Source organism: Bufo bufo, chromosome 4 (assembly GCF_905171765.1).
Source record: "Bufo bufo chromosome 4, aBufBuf1.1, whole genome shotgun sequence".
NCBI lineage: Eukaryota > Metazoa > Chordata > Amphibia > Anura > Bufonidae > Bufo > Bufo bufo.
In genome coordinates, this window is record NC_053392.1 from 600,129,802 (window position 1) to 600,146,673 (window position 16,872).

Below are 16,872 nucleotides of genomic sequence, written 5' to 3' on the forward strand. Positions count from 1 at the left end.
GTACATATAGATTACACTCAGATAGACCCAGGTTATACAAGCATAGTATATACTATAATACACAGGAAGAGGACTATGTATATACCTGTACATATAGATTACACTCAGATAGACCCAGGTTATACCAGCATAGTATATACAAACCGGATTCCAAAAAAGTTGGGACACTAAACAAATTGTGAATAAAAACTGAATGCAATGATGTGGAGATGGCAAATGTCAATATTTTATTTGTAATAGAACATAGATGACAGATCAAACGTTTAATCCGAGTAAATGTATCATTTTAAAGGAAAAATACGTTGATTCCAATTTTCACGGTGTCAACAAATCCCCAAAAAGTTGGGACAAGTAGCAAGAGGCTGGAAAAAGTAAATTTGAGCATAACGAAGAGCTGGAAGACCAATTAACACTAATTAGGTCAATTGGCAACATGATTGGGTATAAAAAGAGCTTCTCAGAGTGGCAGTGTCTCTCAGAAGCCAAGATGGGTAGAGGATCACCAATTCCCACAATGTTGCGCAGAAAGATAGTGGAGCAATATCAGAAAGGTGTTACCCAGCGAAAAATTGCAAAGACTTTGCATCTATCATCATCAACTGTGCATAACATCATCCGAAGATTCAGAGAATCTGGAACAATCTCTGTGCGTAAGGGTCAAGGCCGTAAAACCATACTGGATGCCCGTGATCTCCGGGCCCTTAAACGACACTGCACCACAAACAGGAATGCTACAGTAAAGGAAATCACAGAATGGGCTCAGGAATACTTCCAGAAACCATTGTCGGTGAACACAATCCACCGTGCCATCCGCCGTTGCCAGCTGAAACTCTACAGTGCAAAGAAGAAGCCATTTCTAAGCAAGATCCACAAGCTCAGGCGTTTTCACTGGGCCAGGGATCATTTAAAATGGAGTGTGGCAAAATGGAAGACTGTTCTGTGGTCAGACGAGTCACGATTCAAAGTTCTTTTTGGAAATCTGGGACGCCATGTCATCTGGACCAAAGAGGACAAGGACAACCCAAGTTGTTATCAACGCTCAGTTCAGAAGCCTGCATCTCTGATGGTATGGGGTGGCATGAGTGCGTGTGGCATGGGCAGCTTGCATGTCTGGAAAGGCACCATCAATGCAGAAAAATATATTCAGGTTCTAGAACAACATATGCTCCCAACCAGACGTCATCTCTTTCAGGGAAGACCCTGCATTTTTCAACAAGATAATTCTAGACCACATTCTGCATCAATCACAACATCATGGCTGCGTAGGAGAAGGATCCGGGTACTGAAATGGCCAGTCTGCAGTCCAGATCTTTCACCTATAGAGAACATTTGGCGCATCATAAAGAGAAAGGTGCAACAAAGAAGGCCCAAGACGATTGAACAGTTAGAGGCCTGTATTAGACAAGAATGGGAGAGCATTCCTATTTCTAAACTTGAGAAACTGGTCTCCTCGGTCCCCAGACGTCTGTTGAGTGTTGTAAGAAGAAGGGGAGATGCCACACAGTGGTGAAAATGGCCTTGTCCCAACTTTTTTGGGATTTGTTGACACCATGAAATTCTGATTCAACATATTTTTCCCTTAAGGCCTCTTTCACACTTGCGTTGTCCGGATCCGGCGTGTACTCCACTTGCCGGAATTACACGCCGGATCCGGAAAAACGCAAGTGTACTGAAAGCATTTGAAGACGGAACCGTCTTCCAAATGCGTTCAGTGTTACTATGGCACCCAGGACGCTATTAAAGTCCTGGTTGCCATAGTAGTAGTGGGGAGCGGGGGAGCAGCATACTTACCGTCCGTGCGGCTCCCCGGGCGCTCCAGAGTGACGTCAGAGCGCCCCATGCGCATGGATGACGTGATCCATGTGATCACATGATCCATGCGCTTGGGGCGCCCTGACGTCACTCTGGAGCGCCCGGGGAGCCGCACGGACGGTAAGTACACTGCTCCCCCGCTCCCCGCTACACTTTACCATGGCTGCCAGGACTTTAGCGTCCCGGCAGCCATGGTAACCACTCTGAAAAAGCTAAATGTCGGCTCCGGCAATGCGCCGAAACGACGTTTAGCTTAAGGCCGGATCCGGATCAATGCCTTTCAATGGGCATTAATTCCGGATCCGGCCTTGCGGCAAGTGTTCCGGATTTTTGGCCGGAGCAAAAAGCGCAGCATGCTGCGGTATTTTCTCCGGCCAAAAAACGTTCCGTTCCGGAACTGAAGACATCCTGATGCATCCTGAACGGATTTCTCTCCATTCAGAATGCATTAGGATAATCCTGATCAGGATTCTTCCGGCATAGAGCCCCGACGACGGAACTCTATGCCGGAAGACAAGAACGCAAGTGTGAAAGAGCCCTAAAATGGTACATTTTCTCAGTTTAAACTTTTGTTCCGTGATTTATGTTCTATTCTGAATAAAATATTAGAAGTTGGCACCTCCACATCATTGCTTTCAGTTTTTATTCACGATTTGTATAGTGTCCCAACTTTTTTGGAATCCGGTTAATACTATAATACACAGGAAGATGACTATGTATATACCTGTACATATAGATTACACTCAGATAGACCCAGGTTATACCAGCATAGTATATACTATAATACACAGGAGGATGACTATGTATATACCTGTACATATAGATTACACTCAGATATACCCAGGTTATACCAGCATAGTATATACTATAATACACAGGAGGATGACTATGTATATACCTGTACATATAGATTACACTCAGATAGACCCAGGTTATACCAGCATAGTATATACTATAATACACAGGAGGATGACTATGTATATACCTGTACATATAGATTACACTCAGATAGACCCAGGTTATACCAGCATAGTATATACTATAACACACAGGAGGATGACTATGTATATACCTGTACATATAGATTACACTCAGATAGACCCAGGTTATACCAGCATAGTATATACTATAATACACAGGAGGATGACTATGTATATACCTGTACATATAGATTACACTCAGATAGACCCAGGTTATACCAGCATAGTATATACTATAATACACAGGAGGATGACTATGTATACACCTGTACATATAGATTACACTCAGATAGACCCAGGTTATACCAGCATAGTCTATACTATAATACACAGGAGGATGACTATGTATATACCTGTACATATAGATTACACTCAGATAGACCCAGGTTATACCAGCATAGTATATACTATAATACACAGGAGGATGACTATGTATATACCTGTACATATAGATTACACTCAGATAGACCCAGGTTATACCAGCATAGTCTATACTATAATACACAGGAGGATGACTATGTATACACCTGTACATATAGATTACACTCAGATAGACCCAGGTTATACCAGCATAGTATATACTATAATACACAGGAGGATGACTATGTATACACCTGTACATATAGATTACACTCAGATAGACCCAGGTTATACCAGCATAGTATATACTATAATACACAGGAGGATGACTATGTATACACCTGTACATATAGATTACACTCAGATAGACCCAGGTTATACCAGCATAGTATATACTATAATACACAGGAGGATGACTATGTATATACCTGTACATATAGATTACACTCAGATAGACCCAGGTTATACCAGCATAGTATATACTATAATACACAGGAGGATGACTATGTATATACCTGTACATATAGATTACACTCAGATAGACCCAGGTTATACCAGCATAGTATATACTATAATACACAGGAGGATGACTATGTATATACCTGTACATATAGATTACACTCAGATAGACCCAGGTTATACCAGCATAGTATATACTATAATACACAGGAAGATGACTATGTATATACCTGTACATATAGATTACACTCAGATAGACCCAGGTTATACCAGCATAGTCTATACTATAATACACAGGAGGATGACTATGTATATACCTGTACATATAGATTACACTCAGATAGACCCAGGTTATACCAGCATAGTCTATACTATAATACACAGGAGGATGACTATGTATATACCTGTACATATAGATTACACTCAGATAGACCCAGGTTATACCAGCATAGTATATACTATAATACACAGGAGGATGACTATGTATATACCTGTACATATAGATTACACTCAGATAGACCCAGGTTATACCAGCACAGTATATACTATAATACACAGGAGGATGACTATGTATACACCTGTACATATAGATTACACTCAGATAGACCCAGGTTATACCAGCACAGTATATACTATAATACACAGGAGGATGACTATGTATACACCTGTACATATAGATTACACTCAGATAGACCCAGGTGCTGCTCCTGTCCCTTAGTCAGTCCCTGGGCTAGCCTAGTGCCTAGTGGGCTGAGTGCTGGCAGAGGCTGACTGTGCCTGGCCGAGAGAGCTGGCGGTGAAGGGGTTAATGCCCCAGTAATCCTGACAGACACTGGCGGTGACTACACACCTACCTGCCCTGCTGGACACAACATGTACCCACCTAGAATGTATGGGCTTCTGAGAGGCTGGAGCCCCGCCCCCAAGTTGTTCTAGAAACTAATGTTCTCCATAAAACCTCCCTGACTGTAAACCTGTCCCTAATCCTGACCCGCACAGGAGACCGCACAGAACACGGAGAGGACGCCCCGCAGCCCAGCACACAGGACACTTACCTCTCAGGCAGTGACTAGAATACAGTCGCTCCTAGCACGTGTGATGTCATAGGAAAAGGCGGAGTCTCGTCATCCAGGGGGCGGAGCCTCAGGATTTGCTGACGATTCTTAGTTCTTACCAAGTATGGGAAATAGCCAGCTGTATATGAGCCGTCTAAACTCCATGCACGGACCTCTCAGCCCCCTAGTGGACAGGTCCGGAACAGCGCTAGTGTTTAGCCAGCTCACACTGATTTGGCTAAACTCCATGCACGGTGCGGACCTGGTCCTTACTAAGTATGGGGAATAGCCGACTCTATAGGAGCTCTCTATTCCCCATGCCCGGTACGGACCTCTCAGCCCCCTGGTGGACAGGTCCGGAACTATGATGGGATTTAGCAGATTCAAAGTGAATTGGCTAAACTCCGCACTCCGTAAAGACCTTCTTAAAGGGGTTTTCTCAAGACGCAGTTTTATACTTACCTGCTCCCGGCGCGCCGTCCACTTCCTGGTTTCGGCAGGGGGCGGGCTCCATCTTCATTGATGTCTTCTCCCTGCCGGGCCGCGCGCTGTACTGAACGCGCACGCCGAGTCCGCGCATGCGCCCTGGTGACTTCTTCCTGGCCAGTATAGTATACTTGCCAGAAAAAAGAAGTCACCAGGGCGCATGCGCGGACTCGGCGTGCGCGTTCAGTACAGCGCGCGGCCGGCTGGGAGAAGAAAAGAAGTCGTCTGCGCACGCGCGGCCAGAAGAGCAGTGGCCGTAATCAGGGGAGATGGAAGACAACAGTCAGGTAAGTACAGGTTTCTTTTTTTCTAAGGGGTGGGAATTTGTTAATGAAATATATTTAGAAAAATGATCGCTGTTAAATCATTAACAGATTTATTAGTGATCATTAAGATGGGAATACCCCTTTAAAGGGATTCTGTCACCAGGTTTGACCCCTGTCAGCTAAACATATGCTGATGTTCAGGGCGTCTTCACGATTCCTAATGTGGGCTTCTAAATGTCATCTGTGGGCTTATTTAGCTAAAAAACAGCTATTACTAACCTGTCAGTCGGGCAAGATGCCCGCCGCACCCACCGCCGCCTTTCCAGACTTCTGCTCCGCCTCCTAATCCTCTGTGCCGCCTCTCGCTCTCCCTCCCTCTCCCCTCCTTCTGCTGTAAGATCTCGCGCACACAGGGGTTGAGCGAAGTGCCGGCGCATGCGCACTTCGCTGTAAGAAGCCAAATGGAGAAGTCCGCACGGGCGCATCAGGCAGAGCCCTGTGCGCAAGCGCGAGATCTTACAGCAGAAGGAGGGGGGAGGGAGAGCGAGAGGCGGCACAGAGGATTAGGAGGCGGCGCAGAAGTCCGGAAAGGCGGCGCTGGGCACGAACGGCGGTGGGTGCGGCGGGCATCTTGCACCCATTAACATCCCCTTGGGCTGACAGGTTAGTAATAGCTGTTTTTTAGCTAAATAAGCCCACAGGTGACATTTAGAAGCCCACATTAGGAATCGTGAAGACGCCCTGAACATCAGCATATGTTTAGCTGACAGGGGTCAAACCTGGTGACAGAATCCCTTTAACTCTTTGTGGTATGGGATCAATTACAATTATTTTGCCCAATAAAGTGGAACAGATGAGTGGTAGAAAATCAGGTTTTTCTCTGTATTTTATTTTTAATCCTTATAACTGTTTAATATCACCATAAAACATGAATCCGTATCATGGACGCCCTTCACCGCGAGTCCGGTGAGAACAGGGTTTGAGCTCAGATGATGCTGCAGATGAGCCTCTAATCACGGAGAAATTCCTGCCTTTCAGTGTCCGAGAAAGATAAAGTATCGGCTCAAATTCTCTATTTATCAAGATTTATCTGTGAATTGTTCCCACCAAAGTATACGTTCAGATTGCAGGACTTTGGCGGTAACCTGTGATTTCACCGTCATCATGGTCAATGGACAGATCAGCATGATCCCCATCAGTTCTCCTGCTGGTGAGGTCCTCTTCAGACATGGAGTTTAGCCTGCTCACAGTGAACTGTCTATTTCCCATACACCAGACGGACCTTTTCTATGTAAAAAGTGTTATTTTTTTAATTTTTAAATGGCCTTCCAAAATGTATTCCTTTATGAGGCGCAGGTCCTACATTTCCAATACAGAAGAGATCAGGGCGGACATAACGGCGACAGATAACTGGCTGTGTGATGGTGATAGCGGTAGTGGCGAGTTGTCATCAGCGGCAATACAGTTTGGAACATGATGCGGGCGAAGCAGCAGATGTCTCGCTGTGTAGTGGTGGAAGCAGCAGTGGTGCGTCAACATAAATGGCTGCACAGCATGGAACATCATGGACAAGGCTGGATTTGAATATCAAATAATGTCTGGCTGTGTAGTGAGAATGGTAGAGGCACTAGTGGTAGTAGTAACTGGTGGCAGCAAAGTATGGAACATGACGGACAAGGTGCAGGAGATGTCTGGCTGTGGTGGGTTTGCAGTGGCGGCAGGAGCGGACATGTTACTAGTGGACGAACCTAGAAATGATTTTCTTTTGCCAAACATTTGCTAACCAGATCTACCTCTGTCTACCACACAACAAATCTGTCTGTGATGCAAGAAGTGGAGCTTTTTTTTAAATACACACATAAATGGTGTTTGTTCACATCCTGAGGCAAGAAATTTTGAAATGGAAGTTTTCTCAAATACTCACCAAAATAGCGTGTGACGATTACCTGCACACAAAAAAAATAGAAAAGGCCAATTTTGTCTGGCACTGCACTAACTACAGAGCGCGCAGTCACTAGTGTCCGATTTCTTTTGCGCAGATAGATTGTGTGGGAATCTGTGACTGTGCTGCAGAGCAGTCGGTGACACGCACAGCCTGTGTAAATGGCTGCTATGACCCTGCCTGGCACACTGTGCAGAAACTGCAGGGGTGACAGTGTAAATGACTGAGACTCCCCTCCCTCCCTAAGGGTCCATTCACACGTCCGCAATTCCGTTCCGCATTTTGCGGAACAGAATTGCGGACCTATTCATTTCTATGGGGCCGCACAATGTGATGCCCGGATCCGGAAATGCGGACCCGCACTTCCGGGTCCGCATTTCTGTTCCCGAAAAAAATAGAACATGTCCTATTCTTGTCCGCAATTGCGGACCAGATTAGGCATGTTCTATTATAGTGCCAGCGATGTGCTGTCCGCAAAATACACACGGATGTGTGAATGGACCCTAACACTTGGGGTCATTTATCTGGTGTAAAGTAGGGTTGGACGATATCAAAAATATTCCCACGATAACGATATTAAGAAATTTATCGCGATAACGATATATATCGCGATAAATGCCCATTTAGAAGAAAAAAAACACTTGGGGCCACAAGGAGACATTATACTGTATGGGGCAGCCACAAGGAGACGTTACACTGTATGGGGGGCAACAAGAAGACGTTACACTGTATGGGGGGGGGCACAAGGAGACGTTATACTGTATGGGGGCAGCCACAAGGAGACGTTATACTGTATGGGGGCAGCCACAAGGAGATGTTATACTGTATGGGGGCAGCCACAAGGAGACGTTACACTGTATGGGGGCAGCTACAAGGAGACGTTATACTGTATGGGGGCCACAAGGAGACGTTATACTGTATGGGGGCAGCCACAAGGAGACATTACACTGTATGGGGGCAGCCACAAGGAGACGTTACACTGTATGGGGGCAGCTACAAGGAGACGTTATACTGTATGGGGGGCCACAAGGAGAGGTTATACTGTATGGGGGCAGCCACAAGGAGACGTTATACTGTATGGGGGCAGCCACAAGGAGACGTTATACTGTATGGGGGCAGCCACAAGGAGACATTACACTGTATGGGGGCAGACGGGCAGTTCCCCAGCCTCTGATCAGCCCCCCCCAGGCTCTCCCTCTTATCAGCCCCCTCTGGTAACCCCCCCCCCCTAGTATTAATCATTGGTGGCAGTGGCCACAGGGTCCCCCTCCCCATCATTGGTGGCAGTGCCCCTTCCCCCCAGTATTAATCATTGCTGGCAGTCGCCACCGGGTCTCCCCCCCCCCCATCATTGGTGGCAGTGGGCAGTGCACCCCCCCCCAGTATTAATTATTGGTGGCAGTGGCCACAGGGTCCCCCTCCCATCATTGGTGGCAGTGGGCCCCCCCTCCTTCCCCAGTATTAATCATTGGAAGCCACAGGGTCTTCCCCCCGATCATCGGTGGCAGTCGGCCCCCCCTCCTCCCTCCCCAGAATTAATCATTGGAGGCCACAGGGTCGTCCCCCCATCATTGGTGGCAGTGGGCCCCCCCCCCCCTCTCTCCCTCCCCAGTATTAATCATTGGAGGCCACAGGGTCGTCGTCCTCCTCCTCACCCCATCATTGGTGTCAGTTTGCAGTTCCGATCGGAGTCCCAGCAGTGTAATGCTGGGGCTCCGATCGGTTACCATGGTAGCCAGGACGCTACTGAAGCCCTGGCTGCCATGGTATGTTAGTGAGCAGCATTATACTCACGTGCGTCGTGGCCGCCGGTCGCTCCTTCTTCTGTCTGTGCGGCGCATTGCTAAGGCTTATAGCATTAACAATGCGCCGCACAGACCTATGAGAAGAAGGCGCGCCCGGCGGCCACGACGCACGTGAGTATAATGCTGCTCACTAACATACCATGGCAGCCAGGGCTTCAGTAGCGTCCTGGCTACCATGGTAACCGATCGGAGCCCCAGCATTACACTGCTGGGACTCCGATCGGAACTGCAAACTGGCACCAATGATGGGGTGAGGAGGAGGACGACGACCCTGTGGCCTCCAATGATTAATACTGGGGAGGGAGAGAGGGGGGGGGGGCCCACTGCCACCAATGATGGGGGGACGACCCTGTGGCCTCCAATGATTAATACTGGGGAGGGAGGGAGGAGGGGGGCACTGCCCACATTCCCGGCACCCGACCTCTGAGAGGACGCTGTGATCACCTGAGGGGTTAATTGCGCGGATCACAGCGTCCTCTCAGAGGTCGGGTGCAGGAAATGCGAGTGACAGAATTCCTTCCCTCCCCCACGCCGGCCGAACTGCTAAGAGCGCCGCCGCAAGCAGCCAGCAGGTATCGGGGACATTTGCACGAGTAGAAGTACTCTGCAAATGTCCCGTATCGGTTCATGCTGGGGCGGGCGGCCGCAGATTTAGAAGCGGTCAGCGTACATGACCGCTCCTATGACGTCACGAAATACCGCGGTATTTATGAAACGGCGATATCGCCATATCGCCGTTTTTTTAATACCGCGGTATATCGTGATACCGGTATATCGCTCAACCCTAGTGTAAAGTAGAACTGGCTTAGTCGCCCATAGCAACCAATCAGATTCCATCTTTCATTTTTGATAGCTCCTTTGGAAAATGAAAGGACGGACCCGTTTTGCAGCCCATAGAATTCTATTATGATGGAATGAATAACGGAATGCCTCTAAAGGCATTCTGTCATAGAATTGCGTTATGGTCCGTGGTAACGGAATCCATAATGTAATTCACCTTTTACTACCAAAAGAAGTGTGAACGAATTTCATAAGCGGAAATTCGCTCATCGCTATTTACAGCGTTCCCTATGAGATAAAACTGATCTGTTCTCTTCATTCTCCGGGTCAGTACGATTACAGCGATACCACATTTATACCGTTTTATGGGCTCTGTTATTACGGCGTTCCCTATGAGATAAAACGGACCTGTTCTTTTGGGAAGGTGAGATGACAAAAAGTGATTTTGATGTTATTATTTCCCCATTATGCCATTCTCCAAATGGGATATTTTAATATTTTAATAGTATGGTGTTTTTGAATGCAGTGATAGCTATTATGTTTATTTTTTTTAATTATGTATTTTAATTTTGGGAAAATAGTGTGATTTAATTTGTATATATATATGTATATTTTTTTTATAGTTCCCCCAATAGTCTTCAAATCAAAGGTAGGGTCTTCATAGGAAGACAGCTGTTGCAGCCTTGAATCATTCAGGAGCACCAAGGGTCAATAGGGGGAGCCGATGCATGGTCACATTTCCCCAAGGCACATGAGGGGGTTAAATGTGTGCAATCAACATTATCGTCAATCACATACATTAGCCCCAGGTTTCTGCTGTTTAACCCCTTAAGGACCCTGCCATTTTTCACCTTAAGGACCAGGCCATTTTTAGCAAATCTGACCAGTGTCACTTTATGTGGTGATAACTTTAAAACACTTTGACTTATCCAGGCCATTTTGAGATTGTTTTCTCGTCACATATTGTACTTCACGACACTGGTAAAATGGAGTCAAAAAATGTCATTTTTATTTATAAAAGAAATACCAAATTTACCCCAAAAAATGGAAAAATTAGCAAATTTTCAAATTTCTATTTTCCTAAATACCTTCAAAAATAGTTATTACTTTACATTCCCTATATGTCTACTTTGTGTTTGAATCATTTTGAAAATTACATTTTACTTTTTGGGGACGTTAGAAGGCTTAGAAGTAACTCTTAAAATTTTTAAGAACATTTCCAAACCCCAATTTTTTCAGGACCGGTTCAGTTATAAAGTCACTTTCTGGGACTTACATATTAGAAACCACCCATAAATCACCCCATTTTAGAAACTACACCCCTCAAGGTATTCAAAACTGATTTTACAAACTTTGTTAACCCTTTAGGTGCCCCACGAGAATTCTATTACCCTGAATCTGGAGTTTACAGAAACACCCCATGTGTGCTCAAAAACTGATGTATGGGCGCACAGCAGGCTTCAGAGTGGAAGGAGCGCCATATGACTTTTGGAGAGCGGATTTAGCTGGAATGGTAATTGGGAGCTATGTCGCATATGAAGACACCCTGAGGTGGCCCTACAATGGAAACCCCCAAAAAGTGACCCCATTCTGGAAACTACACCCCTCAAGGAATATTTCAAGGTGTGTAGTGAGCACTTTGACCCATCAGGCACTTCACAGAATTAGGAAACGCTTGGCTGTGAAAATAAAAAACTAAAAATTTTTCCAGAAAAAGTTGCTTGGAGCTGCAAGGGGGTGGATCGGCACCATGCTGCTCTTTCCTGGCATGGCCTGGCCTTCTGGTAAGAGCAGCCATGGTGCAGCGATTCCACCCCGATCTTCCCCCAGAGACCCGCAGACCTCATGAAGTACATGTACGTCATGGGTCCTTAAGGGGTTAAAACAGCACACAGCAGCTATGGTGCTCGCGAGCAGCCGCTATATTTAAATACCCACTGAGGTATATTTACGTTGGGTGGTCAGGAAGGGGTTAAAGCATTGTACAGGGAGTCCCCTTGTACAGTAAACGCTGCTCCTCACGGAGGCGCGAGACTCCATTCAATAACTACAAACAACAAAAACTTGAAACTGAACTTTGCTTCGGTTCAGAGGTTCTAGACGGGACCGAGTACAGTTTCAAGTTTAAAAGTGTTTTTCCACTTTAAAAATCAACTACCTGAGTTATTCCATGGAGTCTCGCGCAACTTCGTGAATAACTAAGGCCTCTTTCAGACGGGCGTTGCGGGAAAATGTGCGGGTGCGTTGCGGGAACATGCGTTATTTTTCCGCGCGAGTGCAAAACATTGTAATGCGTTTTGCACTCGCGTGAGAAAAATCTCGCATGTTTGGTACTCAAACCCGAACTTCTTCACAGAAGTTCGGGCTTGGGATCGGTGTTCTGTAGATTGTATTATTTTCCCTTATAACATGGTTATAAGGGAAAATAATAGCATTCTGAATACAGAATGCATAGTAAAATAGCGCTGGAGGGGTTAAAAATAAATAAATAATAATTTAACTCACCTTAGACCACTTGATCGGGCAGCCCGGCTTCTCTTCTGTCTTCTTTCTTTGCTGATTGCAGGAACAGGACCTGTGGTGACGTCACTCCGGTCATCACATGATCCATCACCATGGTAAAAGATCATGTGACGGACCATGTGATGACCGGAGTGACGTCACCACAGGTCCTGTTCCTGCAATCAGCAAAGAAGGAGACAGAAGAGAAGTCGGGCTGCCCGATCAAGTGGACTAAGGTGAGTTAAAAAATTATTATTATTTTATTTATTTTTTTAACCCCTCCAGCGCTATTTTACTAAGCATTCTGTATTCAGAATGCTATTATTTTCCCTTATAACCATGTTATAAGGGAAAATAATAATGATCGGGTCTCCATCCCGATCGTCTCCTAGCAACCGTGCGTGAAAATCGCACCGCATCCGTATTTGCTTGCGATTTTCACGCAGCCCCATTCACTTCTTTGGGGCCTGCATTACGTGAAAAACGCACAAAGAGCAGGCTGCCATTTTCACGCAACGCACAAGTGATGTGTGAAAATCACCGCTCATGTGAACAGCCCCATAGAAATGAATAGGTCGGGATTCAGTGCGGGAGCAATGCGTTCAACTCACGCATCGCATCCGCGCGGAATACTCGCCTGTGTGAAAGGGGCCTAACTTCGGCTCCTCGGAGCCCATACATTCTAATACTGTACAGAGACGAATCACTGTACAGTATTACTCCGAAGTTTGGAACAAAGCGAATTTGGATGAAGCATCTGAAGCTTCGCTCAACACTGACCATTATAGATGCACAGGTACAAGCGCCGAGAATACAGAAGAACTGCAATAAAAATAAAGAGAGATGAACAAAAATATATAGAATACATTTTTTTTTGGTTCAACAATAAGTTTTTATTAAAAACCAGTAAAAACCGGCAGCTTTCACTTCGACTTGTTAGAGTAGAAAATATATAAGAATAAATATCAGGTGCGGAGAAGATGAAAACCTGTTCTATTCAGTGAAACATGTCACATACAACGTGGCCTCCCAGATAGCAGCCCGCAAACAAAATCACACTGCGCCCCCCCCCCCCCCCGCAAACAAAATCACACTGCGCCCCCCCCCCCTGCATACACAATCACACTGCGCCCCCCCCCGCAAACAAAATCACACTGCCCCCCCCGCAAACAGAATCACACTGCCCCCCGCATACACAATCACACTGCGCCCCCCCCTCCACAATCACACTGCGCCCCCCCTCCGCATACACAATCACACTGCACCCCCCCCCGCATACACAATCACACTGCGCCCCCCCTGCATACACAATCACACTGCGCCCCCCCTCCACAATCACACTGCGCCCCCCCCGCATACACAATCAACACTGTGCCCCCCCTCCACAATCCACACTGCGCCCCCCCCGCATACACAATCACACTGCGCCCCTCCGCATACACAATCACACTGCGCCCCCCCCCGCATACACAATCACACTGCGCCCCCCCCGCATACACAATCACACTGCGCCCCCCCGCATACACAATCACACTGCGCCCCCCCGCATACACAATCACACTGTGCCCCCCCGCATACACAATCACACTGCGCCCCCCCGCATACACAATCACACTGCGCCCCCCCCGCATACACAATCACACTGTGCCCCCCCGCATACACAATCACACTGCGCCCCCCCTCCACAATCACACTGCCGCCCCCCTCCGCATACACAATCACACTGCACCCCCCCCCCCCCCCCCGCATACACAATCACACTGCGCGCCCCCCCTCCCCGCGCATACACAATCACACTGCGCCCCCCCTGCATACACAATCACACTGCGCCCCCCTCCACAATCACACTGCGCCCCCCCGCATACACAATCACACTGCGCCCCCCCTCCACAATCTCACTGCGCCCCCCGCTACCAATCACAATCTCTGCGCCCCCCCGCATACACAATCACACTGCGCCCCCCGCATACCACAATCACACTGCACCCCCCCGCATACACAATCACACTGCGCCCCCCCACATACACAATCATACTGCGCCCCCCCATGCATACAAAATTACACAGCGCCCCCCATGCATACAAAATAACACAGCGCCCCCCGCCATGCATACAAAATTACACAGCGCCCCCCCCTCTGCTTACAAAATTACACGGCACCCCCCATGCATACGATATTAAACAGGCCCCCCCCCCCCCCCTCTGCATACAAAATTAAACGGGGCACACAATATTACACAACCCCCCCGCATACAATATTACGTGGCCACCCCTGCATACATTATACAGTTCCCCCCTGCATACAATATTACTCGGCCCCCCCCATACAATATTACACGGCCCCCCGCATACAATATTACTCGGCCCCCCCCATACAATATTACTATGTCTATTTTATTTTATTTTTTCTATTTTAAAAATTTTTTTTTTATTCCTTACTTGGGGACTTTTTTTTTTTACATGTGAAACTTTTTTTTATTTTATTTTTTCAACCCTTTATTTTATTTTTTTATTTTTTTACACTTTTCGTCCCCCATAAGGTCATACAAGACCTCTGGGGGACATTTACTTCACTTTTTCTTTTTTTTTTCACTGTTGATTTCTCCTGTAACTGGGGCTGACATAGTAGCCCCAGTTACAGTGGAAATGCATCCCCCAGAGAGGCTGTACAGCGCAATACTGCGCTGTACAGCCTCAGTGCAGGGCTGATTGAGGTCTCTGAAAGACCTCACATAGCTCCTGCACTCTCCGGTCCCGGCGGTCACATGACCGCCGGGCCGGAACAGGAAGCGCATAGCGCTTCCTGCTCTGCATACACAGTGCTCGGCGAGCGCTGTGTATGCAGCGATCCAGAAGGCAGGGACACCTGGGCACTGTCCCTGCCTTCTCTCTGGGTTGCCCTGCTGTCACTGACAGCGGGCAACCTGATCAGCAGCTGCATGATTAGCGTGCAGCTGCAGTTTCTGAACGGACGTTCTGGATCGTCCATTCAGAAATAGAGATCCACCCATAGGGACGTTTATATCCTATGGGCGGACGGAAAGTGGCTAAGCTATATGAGAGCTATATGTATCTAAGCTATATGACTGCCATATGTATCTAAGCTAGATGACAGCCATATGTATCTAAGCTTTATGACAGCTATATGTATCTAAGCTATATGTGTCACGGCTGTATGTGAGCAACAATAGTATACACAGTAAAAAGAGCTACTGACCGGACCCAAACTAGGGAGGATAAAGGGTGACCCCTGTCCGACCCTCAAAGCTCTCCCTATGCTGCTAAAGCACATGCCCGGATCCAAATGGCGGAACGAGGCATGCCCACGTGCCTAAGACTGATGACCACTGTAACCCCCTACAATAGTGGAAGGGGCACGGCCACCGGTGCCCTACACAGTATATGGAGGGAACCGTGGCCACCTCAGATCCAGTCAGAAAATAATCAGGTACACAACAAAGTCTGTACACTTAGCTGAAGGTGTTGCAGCCGCAGAGAAGACGGATCCAAGGACAGCTGGCAATATCCGGAGTGCTTGCTGCAGCAGAACACAGGTCCAGTGAACTGATAGCTACAAGTGAAGATACTAAAGCAAGAGCTACAACTGAAATGAGAACTATAATCCACGCCCTACAATAGGAGGAGGGGTGATATAAAGAGAGGGAAATCAAACGCATGAGGAACAGCTGGGAGGAAGGAAACCAAAAGTAAACAGAGCAGTGAGAACTCCTCCCCAGCTCTAGTAGTGACATCATCACAGGGGTGGAGAAACAGAGCTGTGAGAACGTCCCAAAGCTCTGTAGTGACAATATGAGAGCTATATGTATCTAAGCTATATGACAGCTATATGTATCTAAGCTATATGAGAGCTATATGTATCTAAGCTATATGACAGCTATATGTATCTAAGCTACAGTCTGGTCCATAATATTGGGACATCGACACAATTCTAAAATTTATGGCTCTATACACCACTACAATGGATTTGATAATGAACGAACAAGATGTGCTTTAACTGCAAACTGTCAGCTTTAATTTGAGGGTATTTACATCCAAATCAGGTGAACGGTGTAGGAATTATAACAGTTTGCATATGTGCCTCCCACTTGTTAAGGGACCAAAAGTAATGGGACAATTGGCTTCTCAGCTGTTCCATGGCCAGGTGTGTGTTATTCCCTCATTATCCCAATTACAATGAGCAGATAAAAGGTCCAGAGTTCATTTCAAGTGTGCTATTTGCATTCGGAAACTGTTGCTGTCAACTCTCAAGATGAGCTCCAAAGAGCTGTCACTATCAGTGAAGCAATTCATCATTAGGCTGAAAAAACTAAACAAACCCATCAGAGAGATAGTAAAAACATTAGGCATGGCCAAAACAACTGTTTGAAACATTCTTAAAAAAAAAGGAACGCACCAGGTGAGCTCA

The 16,872-nt window shown here is 46.8% G+C and overlaps 1 long non-coding RNA gene across 1 annotated transcript in view; it reads right to left on the bottom strand.

Moving 5' to 3' along the window:
• The window catches only part of LOC120999576, a 39,713-nt gene extending 35,002 nt beyond the window's left edge, over positions 1 to 4,711 (bottom strand). Inside the window, exon 1 of the long non-coding RNA XR_005778565.1 lies at positions 4,667 to 4,711. This is a non-coding gene — a long non-coding RNA (uncharacterized LOC120999576). The remainder of the gene's footprint in view (positions 1 to 4,666) is intronic.
• Positions 4,712 to 16,872: the final 12,161 nt, after the last annotated feature.